At 49.6% G+C, this 17379-nt stretch overlaps 1 long non-coding RNA gene across 2 annotated transcripts in view; it reads left to right on the top strand.

The window, feature by feature from the left end:
- LOC130357596 (uncharacterized) overlaps window positions 1-17379 on the top strand; it is a 74366-nt gene that overhangs the window by 40868 nt on the left and 16119 nt on the right. The window lies entirely within an intron of this gene.

Below are 17379 nucleotides of genomic sequence, written 5' to 3'. Positions count from 1 at the left end.
TACTGGGCGAATGATCACTGTATTGTTCATGTAGCCATTAGCTTAGGCTCTGATGTTTTTATATTCCACTTTGTCTTTATTTATAACAAGGTTTTGTAGGGACTTGTGGGGGTGTCAGTGTTCCACTGTGTATTCCTTACTATGTTATATTTGGACCTGTAGTCACTAAATGTTACCCTCTGTAATCATTTCTAGGTTATGCTAGTACATCAGCGTTCCAACATGTAATTATCTTCTAGGTTCATCCATTCCGTTGTGCTGTAGGGAACGTCTCAGTTTAACTCTTCAATCATACATGTTAGTACTATCAATGGTTAAATCAATTGTACAAGAAATTTGGGATTTGTCGGATTTAGTTTGTCTATGGGGAAGCGATGGTCTGAGAGTTTTGGCAATATCAATCACCATCACTACTTTAGAGAACAATGTAGAAGTCTATCACTTAGATAATGTCCATTCCAAGAACCTGCATGAATAAGCTTAGTGCCCAGACCCACCAAGGACTTTACAGCATACTAACATCCAAGGCTGCATGAGCAGACACACCAATCACCTCCAACCACCACAAGGGAGGGACACGCCCCCTCCCACCACACACCAATCACCTCGCAACACCACAAGGGAGGGACATGCCCCCCCTCACCACACACCAATTACCTCCCAACACCACAAGGGAGGGACATGCCCCCTCTCACCACACACCAATTACCTCCCAACACCACAAGGGAGGGACATGCCCCCTCTCACCACACACCAATTACCTCCCACCACCACAAGGGAGGAACACGCCCCCTCTCACCATACACCAATCACCTCCCACCACCACAAGAGAGGGACACGCCCCCTCTCAACACACACCAATCACCTCCCACCACCACAAGAGAGGGACACACCCCCTCTCACCACACACCAATCATCTCCCACTTCCACAAGGGAGGGACACACCTCCTCTCACCCCACACCAATCACCTCCCACCACCACAAGGGAGGGACACGCCCCCTCTCACCACACACCAATCCCTTCCCACCACCACAAGCGAGGGACACACCTCCTCTCACCACACACCAATCACCTCCCACCACAAGGAAGGGACCCGCCCCCTTCCCCTGAGAGGATTTATAACACTGTGAGCCAATGAAAAGAGGGATTTTTTTTAAAGGGGTTATCCAGGAATTGAAAAACAGAGTTATTTATTTCAAAAACAGCTCCACGTCTGTCTCCAGGTTGGGTGTGGTTCTGCAGCTCAGTTCCATTAAAGTGAATGTAACCAGGTTGTAATACCACACCCAACCTGGAGACAGACGTGGAGCTTTTTTTTAAAATAAATTAACTCTGTTTTTCTATTCCTGGATAACCCCTTTAATAAAGATAGAGCCATATTTTTTTCTTTTTTTGTGGGATCTGACAGGTACGCTTTAACCCCTTAAGGACCCATGACATACCACGAGCCCACAGCGGGCCCGGACCGAACTCTAACAATGGGCGGGACCCGTGGCTAATACCGTGCGGCACTGATCGCGGTGCCGCGCACTATTAACCCTTTAGACGCGGCATTCAAAGTTGATCGCCGCGTCTAAAGTGAAAGTAAATCATTGCCGGCTAGCTCAGGGGACTGTTCAGGATGTCCGCGGCAAAATCCCGGCATCCAGAACAGCTGTGACACAGCAGGAGGTTCCCTTACCTTGCCTCCTGGTGTCCGATCGCTGAATGACTGCTCAGTGCCTGAGATCCAGGCATGAGCAGTCAAGCGGCAGAATCATTGATCAATGGTTTCCTATGAGAAACCATCGATCGATGTAAAAGATCAGTATGCGCAGTGTTATAGCCCCCTATGGGAGCAATAACCACTGCAAAAAAAAAAAGTGAAAAAAAGTGAATAAAGATCATTTAACCCCCCTAATAAAAGTTTGAATCACCGCCCTTTTCTCATAAAAAAAAAACTGTGTAAATAAAAATAAACATATGTGGTATCGCCGTGTGCTGAAATGTCCGAATTATAAAAATATATCATTAATTAAACCGCACAGTCAATGGTGTACGCGCAAATAAATTTCAAAATCCAAAAGAATGTATTTTTGGTCACTTTTTATATCATGAAAAAATGAATAAAAAGCGATCAATAATTCCTATCAATGCAAAAATGGTACCGCTAAAAACATAGATCACAGCTCAAAAAAATGAGCCCTCATACTGCCCCATACGCGGAAAAATAAAAAAGTTATAGGGGTCAGAATATGACAATTTTAAACGTATAAATTCTCCTGCATGTAGTTAAGATTTTTTCCAGAAGTACGACAATATCCAACCTATATAAGTAGGGTATCATTTTAATCATATATGGACCTACAGAATAAAGAGAACGTGTCATCTTTAGCAAAAAATTTACTGTGTAGAAACGGAAGCCCCCAAAAGTTACAAAATGGTGTGTTTTTTATTTTATTTTGTCTCACAATTATTATATTTTTTTTCACATTTCGCTGTATTTTTTTTGGTAAAATGACTGACGTCATTACAAAGTATAATTGAAGCCACAAAGAATAAGCCATCATATGGATTATTAGGTGCAAAATTGAAAGGGTTATGATTTTTTAAAGGTAAGGAGGAACGAAAATGCAAAAACGGAAAAACCCTGGGTCCTTAAGGGGTTAAAAGCATTACAATAATAGAAAAGCATGTAACCATGGATATTATTTAATTGTATTGACTCACAGAATAAAGATTACTTGTCATAGTTTTACCGTGAAGTGCACTGTGTAAAAACTACCCCCCCCCCCCCCCCCCCACCCAAAAGAAAAAAAATTTTTTTTTGGCAAAATGACAGTTTTTCTTTTTTAATATCTTGCCACAAATAGTATATATATGTTGCACCGTACATTTTATGGTAAAATGAATGGTGTCATTACAAAATACAATTGGTTGTACAAAAACCACAGGTCTGTTGGAAAAATAAAAGAGTTAAAAAATGGGGAGGAGGAGGAAAAAACAAAAACGTAAAAAGGAAAAATGTCCGTGTCCTTATAGGGGTATGCCGTGCCCCAGCCTTCTGAACATCTGGTTCAGAAGGCTTGGAGCAGCAACCGCAGTCGCCACATCATGGCCACGCCCCCCTAGTGATGTTTTTTTTCCCTGGAAGTTCACTTTCTGCAGCCTACAAAATGAGTGCTGTCTCGGACTTTTCCCAGCTTGCTGTGCGGCCCGAAACAATACATAACAAGTCAGGTGCTTCATCTTGGCGTGGCTGCTTTGTCTGTTGTGTGTGAAGCCAGCCCCCTGATGACATCACAAGCATACATATGTATACATTCGTCATCACACACATCCACAGCTTGTGTGTCAGGTGATGTCGGGCAAGTCATGTGATCAAAGAGAGCGTGGCTGTGCTGCAATGGGTGGGATGACCGATGTGTGGGAGGAAAATAAGTAACCTCCCGCCTTGAAGAAAAGTATCCTGGAGATTGTAGTCTAAGGGAAGCCACTAAAACAGGAAGAAGCCAGTTCCCAAAAATAAGTCAGCAGCCAGATAGGGGCCACAGGACACGCCCATTTACCACCAATACAAGCAAAGATCCTCAGTAAGCATGTCCATTACTGCATGACACTTAATTACTAAAGTTATCTTTGTTGAATAAGCCCTTTAACAATGGAGCCAAGGTGTAATACCAACACTACATCCCGAGGACATGTGTGGTATTGTTTTTGGAAGAAATGTGCTGTCACGATGCCGGCTGGCAGGTAGTGGATCCTCTGTGCCAGAGAGGGATTGGCGTGGACCGTGCTAGTGGACCGGTTCTAAGCCACTACTGGTTTTCACCAGAGCCCGCCGCAAAGCGGGATGGTCTTGCTGCGGCGGTAGTGACCAGGTCGTATCCACTAGCAACGGCTCACCTCTCTGGCTGCTGAAGATAGGCGCGGTACAAGGGAGTAGACAGAAGCAAGGTCGGACGTAGCAGAAGGTCGGGGCAGGCAGCAAGGATCGTAGTCAGGGGCAACGGCAGAAGGTCTGGAAACACAGGCAAGGAACACACAAGGAACGCTTTCACTGGCACTAAGGCAACAAGATCCGGCAAGGGAGTGCAGGGGAAGTGAGGTGATATAGGGAAGTGCACAGGTGAACACACTAATTGGAACCACTGCGCCAATCAGCGGCGCAGTGGCCCTTTAAATCGCAGAGACCCGGCGCGCGCGCGCCCTAGGGAGCGGGGCCGCGCGCGCCGGGACAGAACAGACGGAGAGCGAGTCAGGTAGGGGAGCCGGGGTGCGCATCGCGAGCGGGCGCTACCCGCATCGCGAATCGCATCCCGGCTGGCAGCGGAATCGCAGCGCCCCGGGTCAGAGGACGTGACCGGAGCGCTGCCGCGGGGAGAGTGAAGCGAGCGCTCCGGGGAGGAGCGGGGACCCGGAGCGCTCGGCGTAACAGTACCCCCCCCCTTGGGTCTCCCCCTCTTCTTAGAGCCTGAGAACCTGAGGAGCAGACTTTTGTCTAGTATGTTGTCCTCAGGTTCCCAGGATCTCTCTTCAGGACCACAACCCTCCCAGTCCACCAAAAAAAAATTTTTCCCTCTGACCTTTTTGGCAGCTAAAATTTCTTTGACCGAGAAGATGTCCGAGGAGCCGGAAACAGGAGTGGGAGGAACAGATTTGGGAGAAAAACGGTTGAGGATGAGTGGTTTGAGAAGAGAGACGTGAAAGGCATTAGGGATACGAAGAGAGGGAGGAAGAAGAAGTTTATAAGAGACAGGATTAATTTGACACAAAATTTTGAAAGGACCAAGATAGCGTGGTCCCAACTTGTAGCTAGGGACACGGAAGCGGACATATTTAGCGGAGAGCCATACCTTGTCTCCAGGGGAAAAAACGGGGGGAGCTCTTCTTTTCTTATCCGCGAACTTCTTCATGCGTGATGAAGCCTGTAAGAGAGAATTTTGGGTCTCTCTCCATATGATGGAAAGGTCACGAGAAATTTCATCCACAGCGGGCAGACCAGAGGGCAAGGGAGTAGGGAGGGGGGGAAGAGGGTGACGGCCGTACACCACGAAAAATGGGGATTTGGAGGAAGACTCAGAGACCCTGAAGTTATACGAGAATTCGGCCCATGGGAGGAGATCTGCCCAGTCATCCTGGCGGGAGGAAACAAAATGTCGCAAATAATCACCCAAGATCTGGTTAATCCTTTCTACTTGTCCATTGGACTGGGGATGATATGCAGAAGAAAAATTTAATTTAATCTTGAGTTGTTTACAGAGAGCCCTCCAGAATTTAGACACGAATTGGACGCCTCTATCCGAGACAATCTGCGTAGGCAACCCGTGAAGACGAAAAATGTGTACAAAAAATTGTTTAGCCAACTGAGGCGCAGAAGGAAGACCAGGAAGAGGGATGAAATGTGCCATTTTGGAGAATCGATCAACGACCACCCAAATAACAGTGTTGCCACGGGAAGGGGGTAAATCAGTAATAAAATCCATACCAATCAGCGACCAAGGCTGTTCGGGGACAGGCAGAGGATGAAGAAAACCAGCGGGCTTCTGGCGAGGAGTCTTATCCCGGGCACAGATAGTGCAGGCTCGCACAAAGTCCACAACATCCGTCTCCAGAGTCGGCCACCAATAGAAGCGGGAGATGAGTTGCACAGATTTCTTGATACCCGCATGACCTGCGAGATGGGAGGAGTGACCCCATTTGAGGATTCCGAGGCGTTGGCGAGGAGAAACAAAGGTCTTTCCTGGAGGAGTCTGCCTGATGGAGGCAGGAGAAGTGGAGATCAGGCAGTCAGGTGGAATGATGTGTTGCGGAGAGAGTTCAACTTCTGAGGCATCCGAGGAACGAGAGAGAGCATCGGCCCTAATGTTCTTATCGGCAGGACGAAAGTGAATCTCAAAATTAAATCGGGCAAAGAACAGAGACCACCGGGCCTGGCGAGGATTCAGCCGTTGGGCAGACTGGAGGTAGGAGAGGTTCTTGTGGTCGGTGTAGATAATAACAGGAGAACTTGATCCCTCCAGCAGATGCCTCCATTCCTCAAGTGCTAATTTAATGGCTAGAAGCTCTCGATCCCCGATGGAGTAGTTCCTCTCCGCTGGAGAGAAGGTCCTAGAGAAAAAACCACAAGTGACAGCATGCCCGGAAGAATTTTTTTGTAGAAGAACAGCTCCAGCTCCCACTGAGGAGGCATCAACCTCCAATAGGAAGGGTTTGGAAGGGTCAGGTCTGGAGAGGACGGGAGCCGAAGAAAAGGCAGACTTGAGTCGTTTAAAGGCGTCTTCTGCTTGAGGAGGCCAGGACTTGGGATCAGCATTTTTTTTGGTTAAAGCCACGATAGGAGCCACAATGGTAGAAAAATGTGGAATAAATTGCCTGTAATAATTGGCGAACCCCAAAAAGCGTTGGATAGCACGGAGTCCGGAGGGGCGTGGCCAATCTAAGACGGCAGAGAGTTTGTCTGGATCCATCTGTAGTCCCTGGCCAGAGACCAAATATCCTAGAAAAGGAAGAGATTGGCATTCAAACAGACATTTCTCAATTTTGGCATAGAGTTGGTTGTCACGAAGTCTCTGAAGAACCATACGGACATGCTGGCGGTGTTCTTCTAGATTGGCAGAAAAAATTAGGATATCGTCCAGATATACAACAACACAGGAGTATAACAGATCACGAAAAATTTCATTGACAAAGTCTTGGAAGACGGCAGGGGCGTTGCACAGTCCAAAGGGCATGACCAGATACTCAAAGTGTCCATCTCTGGTGTTAAATGCCGTTTTCCACTCGTCCCCCTCTCTGATGCGGATGAGGTTATAGGCGCCTCTTAAGTCCAATTTAGTGAAGATGTGGGCACCTTGGAGGCGATCAAAGAGTTCAGAGATGAGGGGTAAGGGGTAGCGGTTCTTAACCGTGATTTTATTAAGACCGCGGTAGTCAATGCATGGACGTAGGGAGCCATCTTTTTTGGACACAAAGAAAAATCCGGCTCCGGCAGGAGAGGAGGATTTACGGATAAAGCCCTTTTTTAGATTCTCCTGGACGTATTCGGACATGGCAAGAGTCTCTGGGGCAGAGAGAGGATAAATTCTGCCCCGGGGTGGAGTAGTGCCCGGGAGGAGGTCGATAGGGCAATCATAAGGCCTGTGAGGAGGTAGAGTCTCAGCTTGTTTTTTGCAGAAAACATCCGCGAAGTCCATATAGGCCTTAGGGAGACCGGTTACTGGAGGAACCACAGAGTTACGGCAAGGGTTACTGGGAACCGGTTTTAGACAGTTCTTGGAACAAGAGGACCCCCAACTCTTGATCTCCCCAGTGGACCAATCCAGGGTAGGGGAATGAAGTTGAAGCCAGGGAAGTCCAAGGAGAATTTCCGAGGTGCAATTGGGGAGGACCAAAAGTTCAATCGTCTCATGATGAGATCCGATGCTCATAAGAAGGGGCTCCGTGCGGAAACGTATGGTACAGTCCAATCTTTCATTATTTACACAATTGATGTAGAGGGGTCTGGCGAGACTGGTCACCGGGATGTTGAACTTGTTGACGAGAGAGGCCAAAATAAAATTTCCTGCAGATCCAGAGTCCAAGAAGGCCACTGTAGAGAAGGAGAAGGCAGAGGCAGACATCCGCACAGGCACAGTAAGACGTGGAGAAGCAGAGTAGACATCAAGGACTGTCTCACCTTTGTGCGGAGTCAGCGTACGTCTTTCCAGGCGGGGAGGACGGATAGGACAATCTCTCAGGAAGTGTTCGGTACTAGCACAGTACAGGCAGAGGTTCTCCATACGGCGTCGTGTCCTCTCTTGAGGTGTCAGGCGAGACCGGTCGACCTGCATAGCCTCCACGGCGGGAGGCACAGGAACAGATTGCAGGGGACCAGAGGAGAGAGGAGCCGAGGAGAAGAAACGCCTCGTGCGAACAGAGTCCATATCTTGGCGGAGTTCCTGACGCCTTTCGGAAAAACGCATGTCAATGCGAGTGGCTAGGTGAATAAGTTCATGTAGATTAGCAGGAATTTCTCGTGCGGCCAGAACATCTTTAATGTTGCTGGATAGGCCTTTTTTGAAGGTCGCGCAGAGGGCCTCATTATTCCAGGACAATTCTGAAGCAAGAGTACGGAATTGTACGGCATACTCGCCAACGGAAGAATTACCCTGGACCAGGTTCAACAGGGCAGTCTCAGCAGAAGAGGCTCGGGCAGGTTCCTCAAAGACACTTCGGATTTCCGAGAAGAAGGAGTGTACAGAGGCAGTGACGGGGTCATTGCGGTCCCAGAGCGGTGTGGCCCATGACAGGGCTTTTCCGGACAGAAGGCTGACTACGAAAGCCACCTTAGACCTTTCAGTGGGAAACAGGTCCGACATCATCTCCAGATGCAGGGAACATTGGGAAAGAAAGCCACGGCAAAACTTAGAGTCCCCATCAAATTTATCCGGCAAGGATAAGCGTATCCCAGGAGCGGCCACTCGCTGCGGAGGAGGTGCAGGAGCTGGCGGAGGAGATGACTGCTGAAGCTGTGGTAGTAACTGTTGTAGCATAACGGTCAGTTGAGACAGCTGTTGGCCTTGTTGCGCTATCTGTTGTGACTGCTGGGCGACCACCGTGGTGAGGTCAGCGACAACTGGCAGAGGAACTTCAGCGGGATCCATGGCCGGATCTACTGTCACGATGCCGGCTGGCAGGTAGTGGATCCTCTGTGCCAGAGAGGGATTGGCGTGGACCGTGCTAGTGGACCGGTTCTAAGCCACTACTGGTTTTCACCAGAGCCCGCCGCAAAGCGGGATGGTCTTGCTGCGGCGGTAGTGACCAGGTCGTATCCACTAGCAACGGCTCACCTCTCTGGCTGCTGAAGATAGGCGCGGTACAAGGGAGTAGACAGAAGCAAGGTCGGACGTAGCAGAAGGTCGGGGCAGGCAGCAAGGATCGTAGTCAGGGGCAACGGCAGAAGGTCTGGAAACACAGGCAAGGAACACACAAGGAACGCTTTCACTGGCACTAAGGCAACAAGATCCGGCAAGGGAGTGCAGGGGAAGTGAGGTGATATAGGGAAGTGCACAGGTGAACACACTAATTGGAACCACTGCGCCAATCAGCGGCGCAGTGGCCCTTTAAATCGCAGAGACCCGGCGCGCGCGCGCCCTAGGGAGCGGGGCCGCGCGCGCCGGGACAGAACAGACGGAGAGCGAGTCAGGTAGGGGAGCCGGGGTGCGCATCGCGAGCGGGCGCTACCCGCATCGCGAATCGCATCCCGGCTGGCAGCGGAATCGCAGCGCCCCGGGTCAGAGGACGTGACCGGAGCGCTGCCGCGGGGAGAGTGAAGCGAGCGCTCCGGGGAGGAGCGGGGACCCGGAGCGCTCGGCGTAACAGTACCCCCCCCCTTGGGTCTCCCCCTCTTCTTAGAGCCTGAGAACCTGAGGAGCAGACTTTTGTCTAGTATGTTGTCCTCAGGTTCCCAGGATCTCTCTTCAGGACCACAACCCTCCCAGTCCACCAAAAAAAAATTTTTCCCTCTGACCTTTTTGGCAGCTAAAATTTCTTTGACCGAGAAGATGTCCGAGGAGCCGGAAACAGGAGTGGGAGGAACAGATTTGGGAGAAAAACGGTTGAGGATGAGTGGTTTGAGAAGAGAGACGTGAAAGGCATTAGGGATACGAAGAGAGGGAGGAAGAAGAAGTTTATAAGAGACAGGATTAATTTGACACAAAATTTTGAAAGGACCAAGATAGCGTGGTCCCAACTTGTAGCTAGGGACACGGAAGCGGACATATTTAGCGGAGAGCCATACCTTGTCTCCAGGGGAAAAAACGGGGGGAGCTCTTCTTTTCTTATCCGCGAACTTCTTCATGCGTGATGAAGCCTGTAAGAGAGAATTTTGGGTCTCTCTCCATATGATGGAAAGGTCACGAGAAATTTCATCCACAGCGGGCAGACCAGAGGGCAAGGGAGTAGGGAGGGGGGGAAGAGGGTGACGGCCGTACACCACGAAAAATGGGGATTTGGAGGAAGACTCAGAGACCCTGAAGTTATACGAGAATTCGGCCCATGGGAGGAGATCTGCCCAGTCATCCTGGCGGGAGGAAACAAAATGTCGCAAATAATCACCCAAGATCTGGTTAATCCTTTCTACTTGTCCATTGGACTGGGGATGATATGCAGAAGAAAAATTTAATTTAATCTTGAGTTGTTTACAGAGAGCCCTCCAGAATTTAGACACGAATTGGACGCCTCTATCCGAGACAATCTGCGTAGGCAACCCGTGAAGACGAAAAATGTGTACAAAAAATTGTTTAGCCAACTGAGGCGCAGAAGGAAGACCAGGAAGAGGGATGAAATGTGCCATTTTGGAGAATCGATCAACGACCACCCAAATAACAGTGTTGCCACGGGAAGGGGGTAAATCAGTAATAAAATCCATACCAATCAGCGACCAAGGCTGTTCGGGGACAGGCAGAGGATGAAGAAAACCAGCGGGCTTCTGGCGAGGAGTCTTATCCCGGGCACAGATAGTGCAGGCTCGCACAAAGTCCACAACATCCGTCTCCAGAGTCGGCCACCAATAGAAGCGGGAGATGAGTTGCACAGATTTCTTGATACCCGCATGACCTGCGAGATGGGAGGAGTGACCCCATTTGAGGATTCCGAGGCGTTGGCGAGGAGAAACAAAGGTCTTTCCTGGAGGAGTCTGCCTGATGGAGGCAGGAGAAGTGGAGATCAGGCAGTCAGGTGGAATGATGTGTTGCGGAGAGAGTTCAACTTCTGAGGCATCCGAGGAACGAGAGAGAGCATCGGCCCTAATGTTCTTATCGGCAGGACGAAAGTGAATCTCAAAATTAAATCGGGCAAAGAACAGAGACCACCGGGCCTGGCGAGGATTCAGCCGTTGGGCAGACTGGAGGTAGGAGAGGTTCTTGTGGTCGGTGTAGATAATAACAGGAGAACTTGATCCCTCCAGCAGATGCCTCCATTCCTCAAGTGCTAATTTAATGGCTAGAAGCTCTCGATCCCCGATGGAGTAGTTCCTCTCCGCTGGAGAGAAGGTCCTAGAGAAAAAACCACAAGTGACAGCATGCCCGGAAGAATTTTTTTGTAGAAGAACAGCTCCAGCTCCCACTGAGGAGGCATCAACCTCCAATAGGAAGGGTTTGGAAGGGTCAGGTCTGGAGAGGACGGGAGCCGAAGAAAAGGCAGACTTGAGTCGTTTAAAGGCGTCTTCTGCTTGAGGAGGCCAGGACTTGGGATCAGCATTTTTTTTGGTTAAAGCCACGATAGGAGCCACAATGGTAGAAAAATGTGGAATAAATTGCCTGTAATAATTGGCGAACCCCAAAAAGCGTTGGATAGCACGGAGTCCGGAGGGGCGTGGCCAATCTAAGACGGCAGAGAGTTTGTCTGGATCCATCTGTAGTCCCTGGCCAGAGACCAAATATCCTAGAAAAGGAAGAGATTGGCATTCAAACAGACATTTCTCAATTTTGGCATAGAGTTGGTTGTCACGAAGTCTCTGAAGAACCATACGGACATGCTGGCGGTGTTCTTCTAGATTGGCAGAAAAAATTAGGATATCGTCCAGATATACAACAACACAGGAGTATAACAGATCACGAAAAATTTCATTGACAAAGTCTTGGAAGACGGCAGGGGCGTTGCACAGTCCAAAGGGCATGACCAGATACTCAAAGTGTCCATCTCTGGTGTTAAATGCCGTTTTCCACTCGTCCCCCTCTCTGATGCGGATGAGGTTATAGGCGCCTCTTAAGTCCAATTTAGTGAAGATGTGGGCACCTTGGAGGCGATCAAAGAGTTCAGAGATGAGGGGTAAGGGGTAGCGGTTCTTAACCGTGATTTTATTAAGACCGCGGTAGTCAATGCATGGACGTAGGGAGCCATCTTTTTTGGACACAAAGAAAAATCCGGCTCCGGCAGGAGAGGAGGATTTACGGATAAAGCCCTTTTTTAGATTCTCCTGGACGTATTCGGACATGGCAAGAGTCTCTGGGGCAGAGAGAGGATAAATTCTGCCCCGGGGTGGAGTAGTGCCCGGGAGGAGGTCGATAGGGCAATCATAAGGCCTGTGAGGAGGTAGAGTCTCAGCTTGTTTTTTGCAGAAAACATCCGCGAAGTCCATATAGGCCTTAGGGAGACCGGTTACTGGAGGAACCACAGAGTTACGGCAAGGGTTACTGGGAACCGGTTTTAGACAGTTCTTGGAACAAGAGGACCCCCAACTCTTGATCTCCCCAGTGGACCAATCCAGGGTAGGGGAATGAAGTTGAAGCCAGGGAAGTCCAAGGAGAATTTCCGAGGTGCAATTGGGGAGGACCAAAAGTTCAATCGTCTCATGATGAGATCCGATGCTCATAAGAAGGGGCTCCGTGCGGAAACGTATGGTACAGTCCAATCTTTCATTATTTACACAATTGATGTAGAGGGGTCTGGCGAGACTGGTCACCGGGATGTTGAACTTGTTGACGAGAGAGGCCAAAATAAAATTTCCTGCAGATCCAGAGTCCAAGAAGGCCACTGTAGAGAAGGAGAAGGCAGAGGCAGACATCCGCACAGGCACAGTAAGACGTGGAGAAGCAGAGTAGACATCAAGGACTGTCTCACCTTTGTGCGGAGTCAGCGTACGTCTTTCCAGGCGGGGAGGACGGATAGGACAATCTCTCAGGAAGTGTTCGGTACTAGCACAGTACAGGCAGAGGTTCTCCATACGGCGTCGTGTCCTCTCTTGAGGTGTCAGGCGAGACCGGTCGACCTGCATAGCCTCCACGGCGGGAGGCACAGGAACAGATTGCAGGGGACCAGAGGAGAGAGGAGCCGAGGAGAAGAAACGCCTCGTGCGAACAGAGTCCATATCTTGGCGGAGTTCCTGACGCCTTTCGGAAAAACGCATGTCAATGCGAGTGGCTAGGTGAATAAGTTCATGTAGATTAGCAGGAATTTCTCGTGCGGCCAGAACATCTTTAATGTTGCTGGATAGGCCTTTTTTGAAGGTCGCGCAGAGGGCCTCATTATTCCAGGACAATTCTGAAGCAAGAGTACGGAATTGTACGGCATACTCGCCAACGGAAGAATTACCCTGGACCAGGTTCAACAGGGCAGTCTCAGCAGAAGAGGCTCGGGCAGGTTCCTCAAAGACACTTCGGATTTCCGAGAAGAAGGAGTGTACAGAGGCAGTGACGGGGTCATTGCGGTCCCAGAGCGGTGTGGCCCATGACAGGGCTTTTCCGGACAGAAGGCTGACTACGAAAGCCACCTTAGACCTTTCAGTGGGAAACAGGTCCGACATCATCTCCAGATGCAGGGAACATTGGGAAAGAAAGCCACGGCAAAACTTAGAGTCCCCATCAAATTTATCCGGCAAGGATAAGCGTATCCCAGGAGCGGCCACTCGCTGCGGAGGAGGTGCAGGAGCTGGCGGAGGAGATGACTGCTGAAGCTGTGGTAGTAACTGTTGTAGCATAACGGTCAGTTGAGACAGCTGTTGGCCTTGTTGCGCTATCTGTTGTGACTGCTGGGCGACCACCGTGGTGAGGTCAGCGACAACTGGCAGAGGAACTTCAGCGGGATCCATGGCCGGATCTACTGTCACGATGCCGGCTGGCAGGTAGTGGATCCTCTGTGCCAGAGAGGGATTGGCGTGGACCGTGCTAGTGGACCGGTTCTAAGCCACTACTGGTTTTCACCAGAGCCCGCCGCAAAGCGGGATGGTCTTGCTGCGGCGGTAGTGACCAGGTCGTATCCACTAGCAACGGCTCACCTCTCTGGCTGCTGAAGATAGGCGCGGTACAAGGGAGTAGACAGAAGCAAGGTCGGACGTAGCAGAAGGTCGGGGCAGGCAGCAAGGATCGTAGTCAGGGGCAACGGCAGAAGGTCTGGAAACACAGGCAAGGAACACACAAGGAACGCTTTCACTGGCACTAAGGCAACAAGATCCGGCAAGGGAGTGCAGGGGAAGTGAGGTGATATAGGGAAGTGCACAGGTGAACACACTAATTGGAACCACTGCGCCAATCAGCGGCGCAGTGGCCCTTTAAATCGCAGAGACCCGGCGCGCGCGCGCCCTAGGGAGCGGGGCCGCGCGCGCCGGGACAGAACAGACGGAGAGCGAGTCAGGTAGGGGAGCCGGGGTGCGCATCGCGAGCGGGCGCTACCCGCATCGCGAATCGCATCCCGGCTGGCAGCGGAATCGCAGCGCCCCGGGTCAGAGGACGTGACCGGAGCGCTGCCGCGGGGAGAGTGAAGCGAGCGCTCCGGGGAGGAGCGGGGACCCGGAGCGCTCGGCGTAACATGTGCTTTGTATTTTTCATTCCTGGATAACTCCTTTAAAGGGGTACTCTGATGAAAAACAAATGTTTTCAAATAAACTGGTGCCAGAAAGTTAAACTTATTTGTAAATTTTAATCATTCCAGTACTTTTCAGATGCTGTGTGCTCCAGAGAAAGTTGTGTAGTTCTTTCCAGTCTTACCATAGTGCTCTCTGCTGACACCTCTGTTCATGTCAGGAACTGTCCAGAGCAGGAGCAAATCCCCATAGCAAACCTCTACTGCTCTGGACAGTTCCTGACATGGACAGAGGTGTCAGCAGAGAGCACTGTGGTCAGGCAGAAAAGAACAACACAACTTCCTCTGTAGTATACAGCAGCTGATAAGTACTGGAAGGATTAAGATTTTATACAGAATTAATTAAAAAATGTGTTTAACTTTTGGAAGCCAGTTCATTTTAAAACATTTGTTTACCATCGGAGTACCTCTTTAAGAAGTTTTTTTACTACTAGGAAAGCACTGTACCCAGCATGTATTGAGTTTAAGGACAGCAGCACCACAAGTTATATTGCTAATTTCAGTTGCGATCTGTAATTAGAGATGAGCGAATCGAATCTGACGAATCCGAATTCCTAACGAATTTCATGAAAAATTTGATTCGCAAAGAATGTGAATATCAACGCGATTCTATCTCACGATTCGCTTCATTAAACTCCATTTAGTGCGATCCAGGCTCCAGGGCATCTAAAATGGCGGATTCACATGTGAGGACATGGGGCAAGGAACTCTGGGAAGGCGGGAACGAGTGTAGGTGGGAGGAACCTGAATCACAGCCCTATATAATCGGCCGCCATATTCCAGCTAGTCACTTCATCCTTTCACTGCAGAGAGATAGAACAGACAGCGCTGTGTGTTGCACAGAAAAGCTTTTTCCAGCAGCATTTCACCTCATAGTCACGTCAGCATTCTGGTGGACAGAGAGCAGTGCATTTTTCAAAGAAAGAAAATAACCTCCCAGCCACTTTCTACAGCATTGCATTACAGAGAGGGACAGAGAGCTGTGTGTTGCCTCATACATTTCAACAAGCTGGCTCAGTTTGAGAAATAGCAGAGGATGGAGGAATAATTTTTAAGCGCAACTCTGTGTCTTTGTTCCACAATAAATGTTCTGCTGGTTATACTAGTCTGTAGACGGTATAATACCCAGCAGTCCATTCCTAATGGTCTTTGAGAGAGTGACATTTTGGGTTTAGTACACAGCAAAAGTGTGCTGCAGCACTTTTGTGTACTGCTTTTGTTGTGCAAAAATAAGTTTTTTAAGCGTACTGTAGCACATTTTTCTGCCCTCATAAGTGCATACCACATACCTACATCTAAGTAGTGTACTATTTTGTACCTGTTAATCTGTCAAGGGCCTAGATAGTGTGAAAGGGGAAGCAAAAGTAATCACCGGCTGGTGTTTTACTCCAATAAGTTTTTTAAGCGTACTGTAGCACATGTTTCTGCCCACATAAGTGCATACCACATATGTACATCTAAGTAGTGTATTAATTTGTACCTGTTAATCTGTGAAGGGCCTAAATACTGTGAAAGTCCAGGCAAAAGTAATCACTGACTGGTGTTTTACACCACTACTTCTTTAAGCATACTGTAGCACATTTTTGTGCCCACATAAGTGCATACCACATACCTACATCTAATTAGTATACTATTTTGTACCTGTTAATCTGTCAAAGGCCTAGATATTGTGAAAGGGAAGCCAAAAGTACACACCTGCTGCTGCTCTAGACAAATACTGTTTTAAGCATAGTGAAGCGTATTGTACTTCCTTCATACACGCACTAAGTATGTCAGGCAGAGAAGTGCCAGGACATGCACAGAGGAGTGACAGAGGCCTAAATTCATCAGGCAGAGTTCACAGCAGACTAGCAGCGAGTGGCAGCAGGAGTCGCAGCAAGAGGCCTGAGCTCTCGGTATCAGCTAGCGGTCGTGTCTCGACCAGCAACCCATCTGCTGTCATCGATTGGCTAACACGGTTATGCACTTCATCACAACTGACATCTGTTACCCCAAGTCAACAGTTGGTGGGTTCCTCAGACACAACCCTCAGTTGGCATTGCCCGGGAGCAGTCCCTGTCCTCCCATTGCCTCTGTCCTATGCTGTTCCCTCCCCTAAATAAGTATTTTATGCTGTGGGTTCAGTTCCACTATTCAGTGAGGACGATCTAATAGAGGACAGTCAGCAGCTACTGCCCAGCCAAGAAGTGGAGGAGACATCCGCCGCTTCCTCCTCTAGGCGGGCAAGTATTGATGAAGAGAGTGACGTGGGAGGCGGTGTTGCCAGCATTCAAGGTCCTGAAGCAGACACTGTTGAGGAACCTGAGGAGGACATCAGTGATGTGACACTTTTTGATGATGATGAAGCCGATCGCAATTGGGAGCCTGGTGCAGAAGGGGCTTCATCATCATCAGGAGAAGAGGGTTGCTGGTTGCCCGTGAGGCAGCAGCTGAGCCAGCAAGGTGATAGCAAGGCTGGCAGTCAGCATGGTGGCAGAAGTGGAAATTCTGGAGCAAAACGTGCCCAGGGGAGAACACCTGCTTCGCGGCAGCCTACCTTCCTGGGAGGTGGTGGAACAGGTGTTCCTGGAGACGGCGGCAGTAGCAGTCAATTAGTGCAGACTGTTGGTGGGAAAATAAGCTACTTGGTGGTGTGGCAGGGACCCAATGTTGGCACCACGGCCCTGCGTCAACATATGCTTTGCTACCATAAAGCGGCCTGGGAGAACCGTGGTTCTGATGTAGTGGTCCAACCTGCTGCATCACCCGGTGGCACGCCACTCCCTCTTTCAGCCAGCCAAGGCTCCACCACTTCAGCAAAGGGAGCTGTGTGTCATACCCTCCTTCTGTTGCTCCAGGTGCTCCTCCTACTTTTAGTCAGTCATTCCGCCAACAATCCATTGGCGAAGCCATGTCCAAGAGACAACAGTATGCGCCCACTCATCCAACGGCACAGAAGCTTAATGTGCGACTGTCTAGGTTGCTGGTGTTGCAGTGCCTCCCTTTTCAAGTGGTGGACTCTGCATCTTTCAGAGAACTGATGGCTTGTGCCGAGCCGAAGTGGAGAGTGCCAAGCCGTC

Source organism: Hyla sarda, chromosome 2 (assembly GCF_029499605.1).
Source record: "Hyla sarda isolate aHylSar1 chromosome 2, aHylSar1.hap1, whole genome shotgun sequence".
Taxonomy (NCBI): domain Eukaryota; kingdom Metazoa; phylum Chordata; class Amphibia; order Anura; family Hylidae; genus Hyla; species Hyla sarda.
Note: the sequence above shows the minus strand (reverse complement) of the source record. Positions and strands in the feature narration are given on the sequence as shown.